Consider the following 8,637-nt stretch of genomic DNA (forward strand, 5'->3'; position numbering starts at 1 on the left):
TTTAGAAAGACTCTCTATGAAAAATAACAATTTCCAAAAAACAAAAAAGAAACTTGATAAAAAAATAAACAAAAAAGAAATTGTCTTGCATAATTCTATACGAATGGACTAGGCTGGGACACTGGCCAGTTTCGTAAATCTTGTTGGATCAAGGTCATAAGTTTGCCCCGGCCCTGGTAATGTAGGGAAGCCTCCCTGGCTCCCTCCCTCAACTGTTTGTAACCAAAAAAAAAAAAAAAGAAATGAGAAAAATTTGAACTACCTAACATAACCCAAATTTGGCCATTCACAAACTCCCTGGTTCGAAGTTTCTATAAACTTAAGTACTCAACTCGACGCTGTTGCTCATTTAGATACTTGAGCAAGTACAACTGCCATGGAGGAAGCTGAAGCCGAGACGGAGGTGCCTACTTTCAGGGACATTAGGCGCTATTACTGCGATCTGCGATTACTGTGGCATCTGCCGGTCCAAAAAGTCCCTCATTGCTTCTCACGTCCTCACCTACCAGAAGGTTTCACTCCCTTCTTCTTCACACACTCAAAGTTTGAATCTTTATGAACTGAGTCTTTGAGTTTGAGTGATATTCTGTTATGGGATTATTGGGTTTTGTCTTCACAGTTGGAATTGGTTATGTTAAATTTATTTGGTTAATTTTGGTAAAGTACGAGAGGGATATGGCCGAGGCTAATGGAGATGGCGATTCAGAAGTTGAGAGAGGAAAGTCCAATACTTGCCAGGAATGTGGGCTTAGTTTCAAAAAACCTGCACATCTCAAGCAACATATGCAGAGTCATTCCCTCGAGGTGTATAGTCTTTTCTATTATCTCTAGAGTATACATGATTTCCTGTTCTCCGTATTACAGATAAAGAAAACTATTTGGTTTCTGTTGCAAGATTAAGCTCCAATATCAATATATGTCAATTATACAATGAGTGGCATCACAATTTTCTTTTCTTTATGAACTTGCGTAACCTAGGACCAATGGAGGGAGTGAACGAAGCAATGTGCTTTTGTCCATACTTGCTCTTGGATTTTCATGGTCAAATGTGTGGTTTCAATTTTGATATCTGAGTCTTGTTTTGGACAGAAGAGTTTGTATATTGAGGTCTCCCTAACATATTGAACTCAAGAATTAGCAGAATCACTTGTCAAATCATAGGATACGTACCCAAAATTTTGTTCCTGGACCGAGCATCTTGAACCCTTGGCTTACAAAGTTTTGATGAGAAAAAGAAAAAAAAAATTGATACTGGTTATGTAACTTTGAGATTTGTTGAGCCCATATAATCTAGTTTTATCATTCTCATACCTCCTCTTTATCTGTTGATGAAACTTTTCATATGAAGCACTCATCGTTGGCTTGTTTGTTTAAACTATTAGAATGCACCGATGTTGAGATTTGAGTTAAATTAGAGAAGAAAAACAAGTGATTTTGAAATGACTCATTTCTTGTAGTTGAGTGTTCAAATGTTTTGCAGTCTTTTTTTTAATTTTTTAAATATAGCCTTGCTGTCAATCAAAATCCTTGTTTTGAAATCACTCCATGCAAAAGGAGCGTTGTTTAATTTGGTGTGCATGTATTTGGAGTTAGCCTGGTCAATTTTGAAAGTTTTAATGGATCTTAATTCTACTATTTTCTGGCTTTGGCTTTTAACTAACAACATTGAAGGGCCGCCACTTAAATTCCTTTCCAGTGCCAGGCTAGACTTTTTCTTTACTCTCTATCATTCTTTCAAGGTAAATGTTGATTTTAAGTTATGTTTTAAAGGTTCAGAAGATATTTTAGTTCCTTTTTTTTTTGACAGTCAAGTACTGCTTCAATAAGCTTTTCCTTTTACCGCTATTCTATCAGCTAATTAAGTTTTCATTTTCAGTCTATGTCGATTGTCGATCAAACACTTGTAAATCCTTACAGTATCAAATAAATTCCTAGATTTGGAACCACTCGGTGCAAATGGATACTTAGTCTAAAAGAGAAACAACAGATTGAGCAGAAGAAGGATGAGAATGGGAATATAAATAATAGAATCTATGAGCACTATATATTTATATTGACCGAGTGTCACTATTCTTATTCTTTAAGAACTTCTCTAACCGAAGGACCTATGGAGGTAGTGCATAAAACAGCATGCTTTTGTCCAAGTTTTCCTTCAAATGTGACGCTGAAGGAAAACTTCATGTCACCAAATAACATGCTCGAATATGGGTTTCTATCTTTAACTGGATTGAATCTTGTGTACACAAGATTTTGTTGAAATTAAAATTAGATTATTGTGAGGTATTTAGCTACTCTGAATTGAGGCCTCACTGACATATTGAACCAGATTCTGCAGAATCACTTGTTAAACTGTAGGATGCCCACAATTTTTGTTTGCTTCCAAATTTTGCGCTTCTTGAACCGTTTGGCTTACCATAGTTTGTGGATATGAGAATAAAGGCTTTCCCTGAGGCACCAATGGCATTTGCCAACAAACAAGTCTTTTAGGCTTGAGAGAAAAGCAACCTGTATTCTCTCTGTAACTTGAGATTTGCTGAGCTCAAATAATGAGTTTTGCTATTCTTAATATTTGATTGAATTAGATTCATATTTCACTAGTTTTAATCTTCTTATAGCAATTACTTCCACTTGCGTGGAACTTTTCCATGGAATATACATGGTCTGCTTGTACTGAAATATTTCTAGGTGGAGTCTGGTTGTCTAGTGAGTTGAGATGGAAACCAGCAACTTCTAAATTAATAGCTGAATGGTGTTTCCTTTTTTCTATGTACATGTACCTTCTAGGTGAAGTTTCTGTATTCTATCCATCGACTCAATTTAATATATAACTTTTACTGGAGACGCAATATATTCTTCCTGTACATTCTAAGTGATGTTTCAGTATTTTTCTGTTCTATTGCATATATGTTAAGATTTGATTTACTGATTTAGAACTAGAGAAAGAGAAACAAATGAATTTCAAATGACTCATTGCTTATAATTATGCCTTTTAATGTATTGCATCTTGTCATATCAAATACATTCCATCTGATGTTTTGCAGTCTTTCTTTTTGACAAAGTTAGCCTTGTTGTTGAACTCTATCCAAATGGAGTCTTGTTATATTTGGTGCTTATGGAGTTGGCCTAATTGGTTTGAACTGATGGATCTTAATTCTACATTTTTTTCTTTCTGGCTTTTCCTTTTATCTAACAACTTTGAAGGGTTAATTAACACTGAAATTGTCTTTTAATGCAAGACCTTATAAACTTAGACTTTTTCTTTACTACCTCCTTGTTCTTTCAGGATAATGATTATTGATTTTTAGTTCTGTTTTAAAGGTTCAAATGATATTTCAGTTCTTTTTTTTTTTTTCCTTTATTCTTTTGACAGTTTAAGTACTGCTTCAATAAGCTTTTCCTATCATCACTATTCTGTCAGCTAAGATTCTTTTTCATTCTATTTAGATGGTCAAATCACAACAATCCTTAGTATCAACTAGATCCCTGGATTTGGAACCACTCCATGCATAAAGATCCCTAACCAGAAGAAGGAGAAGAGGAAGAATAAGAAAAATAGAACAGTGAGCACTATATTTATTACTTGACTGATTGTCATTCTGTAAGCATAAAATAGCATGCTTTCATCCAAGTTCGCCTTCCTCCAAAGGCTATGCTGAAAGCAGATCGCCTAATCACATGCTCAAATATGGGTTTTGGTTTTTATCTGGATTGAATCCTGCATACAGAAGATTTTATTGAAATTGGCTTACCATTAGTTTAACAATAAATTAGATTTTATTGTAAGCTACTCTATTGTGGCCTATCTAATATATTGAACCAAAACCTTTAAAGATCCATGCGAAACCATATGATGCCCGCAATTTTCTTTAATTTGTGAGTGTCTTGAACCCTTGGCTTATACATAGTTTCGAAAAAGAAAAAGAAAAACATATTTTCTTCGTAACTTGAGATTTGTTGAGCTCTTATGATCAAGTTTTGTATTTCTTTGTTTGGATGTGTTAAAAGTCTTTTTTTTTTTCCTTTTTTTTTTTTGCTAGTTTAATATTCTCATAAAAGTTACTGCGCTTTTCTGTTGACTGAAGCTCTTTCATGGAGTATACATTGTCTCCTTCTATTGAAATCTTTCTAGGCGAACCTTGGTTGTTCAATGAGTTGAGACTTGAGAGTAATCCAGCAACTTTGGAACTACTCATTGAATGGTGTTTTCTGTATTTTATAGCACAAGTTTGATGATGTACTTTCTATTGCACTCTCTCTCTATCTCTCTCTCTCTCTCTCTCTCTCTCAAGAAGAGGTGTGTGTTTAGTCTGTATTGTTTCAAATTTTCAATTGAATCAATTTAAGATGTAAGTTTTGCAGGAATCAACGCTTATGAAGAATGTAATATTGATAGCGTGAAGCATTGGATCCCACACAAAGAACTCCAAAATGCCAGAGGGTTCTGACTTGAGCTCCATCAAGTGAACCTCAGTCACGCGGTATTTTATTTGAGGTTTGAATTTATATATATATATATATATATATATATTTTTTTTTGTTTTTGTTTTTGTTTTTGAAATGTTGTTATTGTACATCAATTAATTGAGCTTATTGTATGCAGAGACCATATGTTTGTTCAGTGGATGATTGTCATTCCAGCTACAGAAGAAAAGACCACTTGACTCGCCATCTATTTCATCACCAAGGAAAACTCTTTAAGTGTCCAATTGAGAACTGCAATAGTGAGTTTGCCTTCCAAGGTAACATGACTAGGCATGTCAGTGAACTTCATGGTGAGGATTGCCCTTCAGCCAATGATGGATGTCAGAAGCAGCATGTGTGCCAAGAAAAAGGTTGCGGAAAGGTGTTCAGATTTGCTTCCCAGCTGCGGAAGCATGAGGATTCCCATGGTAGTTTTCATTTCTAAAGTTACTTTGGTTCTTGTATGGTGTCTCTGTATATGATACATGTTTTCCTTATAATTAAGAAATGTGTGGCTAAAGCCTCTGGCAATGTGTTTATTGCAAACTGTGATTATATCCTTCTATTCTGCAGTAAAGTTAGATAGAGTGGAGGCATTTTGTTCTGAACCAGGTTGTATGAAACAATTTCCTAATGAGGAATGCCTTAAAGCTCATATTCAGTCCTGCCACCAACATATTACCTGCGAGATATGTGGGACCAAACAGCTGAAAAAGAATATCAAAAGTCATCCTCGCACACATGAAGAGGGAGGTTCAATGGAGAGAATTAAATGTGATTATGAGGGCTGTCTTCAGACGTTTACTATAGTAAGCAGCTTACCAACTTTGAGTGGTTTTATAAGTTTAAATAGAGGTTCATAGTTTGGCATTCTCTGTGGTGACATTTGGTTTTACATTTTCAGAAATCGAATCTCCGTCAACATGTGAAGGCTGTTCACCTTGAAAACAAACCATTTGTCTGTTGCTTTCCTGGTTGTGGCAAAAGATTTGCCTACAAGCATGTGAAAGACAACCATGAAAAGAGTGGATGCCATGTCCATGCACACGTGAGTTTTATACCTGGATGATTCACGACTGTTACACGTTGGTTTCATAATCATCTTTTCAGGCAAACTCACATTATGAATTTATGTGTGGGATACAATTGCTTTCAATTTCAGGGGGACTTTGAAGAGGCTGATGAAAAATTCCGGTCCAGGCCAAGGGGAGGGCGTAAGAGGCAGTGCCCCATTGTAGAAATGTTGGTTCGGAAAAGGGTGAGTCCTTCAAAACAATCAGGGCAGGACACAGAGAACTTCTGAGGTTGATCTCTCAAGAGGAGGATGAGAGAAGGAGCATTTTAGTATGCTGGGTCTGGCCGGGAAGTGGTCTTTAGTTAATTTGTAGTGTCTGAATTGTCCAGTATAGGAGATAACATGGTTTGCTACAATGTACAGTTTTCTTTTTGAAAGGACAATGTGCAATTTTCTTGTGGAGTTGGTAATTCGACATTCTGAAGAAGAGAGACCAACTATCTTGTGGCATTTATCAACCATCGTTTCAGTGTTTTTTTCTCATATTTGAATAAGATCCTAATGCTTATCCTTCTGCTTTATTTGCAAGGAATGCAATTTTATCTTTGTATTGCATGTGTTAAATTATCTCCTACTGCTAGGCACCGGTACGACGAGCATCCTCTCAAGCTCGCTTATGCTAGCATTGAACACGAGCTAGGTGAACATTATTGTGAAATATGTGTAGGAACACGAGCTCCGACACATTGGTTCTACCAGTGCGAAGATTGTGAGTTTGATCGTCATCCTCATTGCATTCTAGGGAGATATCCACGAGTTAATTTAGGGAGTGCCTGCAAGCACGACGCTCATGTCCCACCCCTTGTCATCCTTGTTAGTAAGTCAAGGAGCTCCATTCCGTTTGATAAGAGAGACAACATCCTTCCTTGTGAGGAGTGCGGTAAAGATTACATAGGATTGTTCTTTGAATGTAAAGAGTACAATACCCACCGTGAAGGATGTTGCCGGATTATCGATTAGGAAATTCCTCTTAAGTCTCCTCAAAAGTCATGGTTAATAGATTGACTTTATTGTTGGAGAAGGTCATCACATTTACCACGTACCTCTTGTTTTCTTTGCCCTATTTAGATATTTATTACAATTTGGGAGTAATATTTGGACTGAAAGTACTTTACTAAGATTATCATGTTAGAATTTAGAAACTGTTTTAGAGAAACTGAATTTGGGAGGAATTTGCTGTGTGTTCTCATTGATAATAGGGGCCTCTTTATATAGAGGATTACAATGCATAGAATCTCAATCATACAAGGAAAGTAATTCTACATTGATTAGGATTCTAGATCCTTCTAATTAAATCCTATTACCACTAGGTCAAGTAACCTAGAGTTTGGGCTAAACACAAATTAGGTTTTCCTTGAACACTCCCCCTTGTGTTGCCCAAACGCGGTGCTTCTTTCGTTGCCTCGTTAAAAACCTTGCCGAGTAACAAAAACCCAGTGGGACAAAAATAACCTCGGTCGAAGGGGAAAAAGAGCACAACACACCCTTCACGATTCGAGACGAACATGTAGACATCTCCCCCTGATGTCTGCACCTCCCCCTGATGACTACGATCATGGGAGTTCAGATAATTTCCGCAAGCCAATTCTTGCCACATGTTTCTCGAACGTGGTATTGGGCAATGACTTAGTAAACAAGTCTGCCTCACTGTCCTCAGATCGAACCTAGTTCACTTTGATCTCGAGGAGTGTCTGTTGTTGCTGATTATGCTTGGTGTTATCGCTATTGATGTAGCCTTGCCTCATTTGTTCAAAACAAGTAGCATTATCCTAAATGCTCGTAGGCTCATCTGTGGTAGACTTCAAACCACAATTGTTCGACCATGCGTAATTATGGATCCAATCCATATGCATTCACGAACCACTTCGTGAAGAGCAATGATCTCTGCATTGTTCAAAGATATAGCGACTACGGTCTGTTCTGTAGACCTCCAAGATATCACGGTCTTTTCCCATGGTGAACACTTAACCAGTTTGGGAATGACCATTGTGTGGGTCAGAGAGATACCCAACATCAGCAAAACCTTCCAAAACACATGTCGTTTTGGGATGGGGATAGAGAACGCAGGCCAGCGTTGGCGGCGTTTCTGGTGTGTGATGGGTCCGAATCCATCATCTCTTTGTAGGGATAGAACAAGCCCATATCATTCATACATCTCAAGTATCGAAAGATATATTTTACACCAATCCAATGGCGTCGCGTTGGCGCAGAGCTATATCTAGCTAACAAGTTCACAACATATGAGATGTCCGGTCTTGTGCATTGAGATAAGTACAATAATGCGCCTATTGTACTAAGTAAGACACTTTTGCCTCTAGCACATCTTCATCATCATCCTTTCGACGAAGATGATCCTTTTCAGGATCAAGACTACGGACGATCATGGGGGTGCTCGAAGGCTTGACCTTGTCAAAATGCCTAAGCATCTATCGACACGACGCTCAAGTTCCAAACCGAGCCATAATCATGTTCTCCCAAAATCCTTCATCTAAAACTCAGATTTCAAGTGTTCAGCGGTTTCCCTTAACTCTTTAAGGGCTTCTAATGAAGATCATGTCCAACATGAACCGCGATAGAATCTAAAACTTGTCATAGAAACGCGTGGGCATATCCCTTCCCAATCAAGTAGTCACTTTAGTGAGCGTTTCAACCTCTTTGTAAACGCGCTCCATGGTCTAGAGCCACTTGACTTGGGTAAATGAAGTTCACCATGAACCTTCATGTATATTCCGTATCTAGATCCCTATAGAGATACGTAGTGACCACATTTGTAAGCTGCATGTTCAGTTATTCGGAAACTACCAAACTGACAAGGTAGTGGAGTGCAGTGACATCCACTACGAGAGAATATGTCTCATCGTAGTCAATTCCAGGGCGTTTTGTGAGAAGCCTTGCGCCATAAGGTGAGATTACCATCTCTTTTTCTCACTACGCTTTCTAACGAAGACCCATTAGTCAACAGGTTTTATGTTAGGAGGTGTTGGCATCTCTAGCTCGAAAACCTTCCTCTTCGTTAGAGAATCCATCTTAACCTGGATCGCATCTTTCCATTTAGGCCAAAAACTCTATACGTTGGCATTCATTCATCAACGGAGCGTGGT

At 37.7% G+C, this 8,637-nt stretch overlaps 1 pseudogene; it reads left to right on the plus strand.

Annotated features, from left to right (window-relative positions):
* Window positions 1–272: 272 nt before the first annotated feature.
* LOC112180817 lies at window positions 273–6,044 on the plus strand (annotated as a pseudogene).
* The last annotated feature ends 2,593 nt before the right edge of the window (window positions 6,045–8,637 follow it).

Source organism: Rosa chinensis, chromosome 7 (genome assembly GCF_002994745.2).
Source record: "Rosa chinensis cultivar Old Blush chromosome 7, RchiOBHm-V2, whole genome shotgun sequence".
Classification (NCBI taxonomy): domain Eukaryota; kingdom Viridiplantae; phylum Streptophyta; class Magnoliopsida; order Rosales; family Rosaceae; genus Rosa; species Rosa chinensis.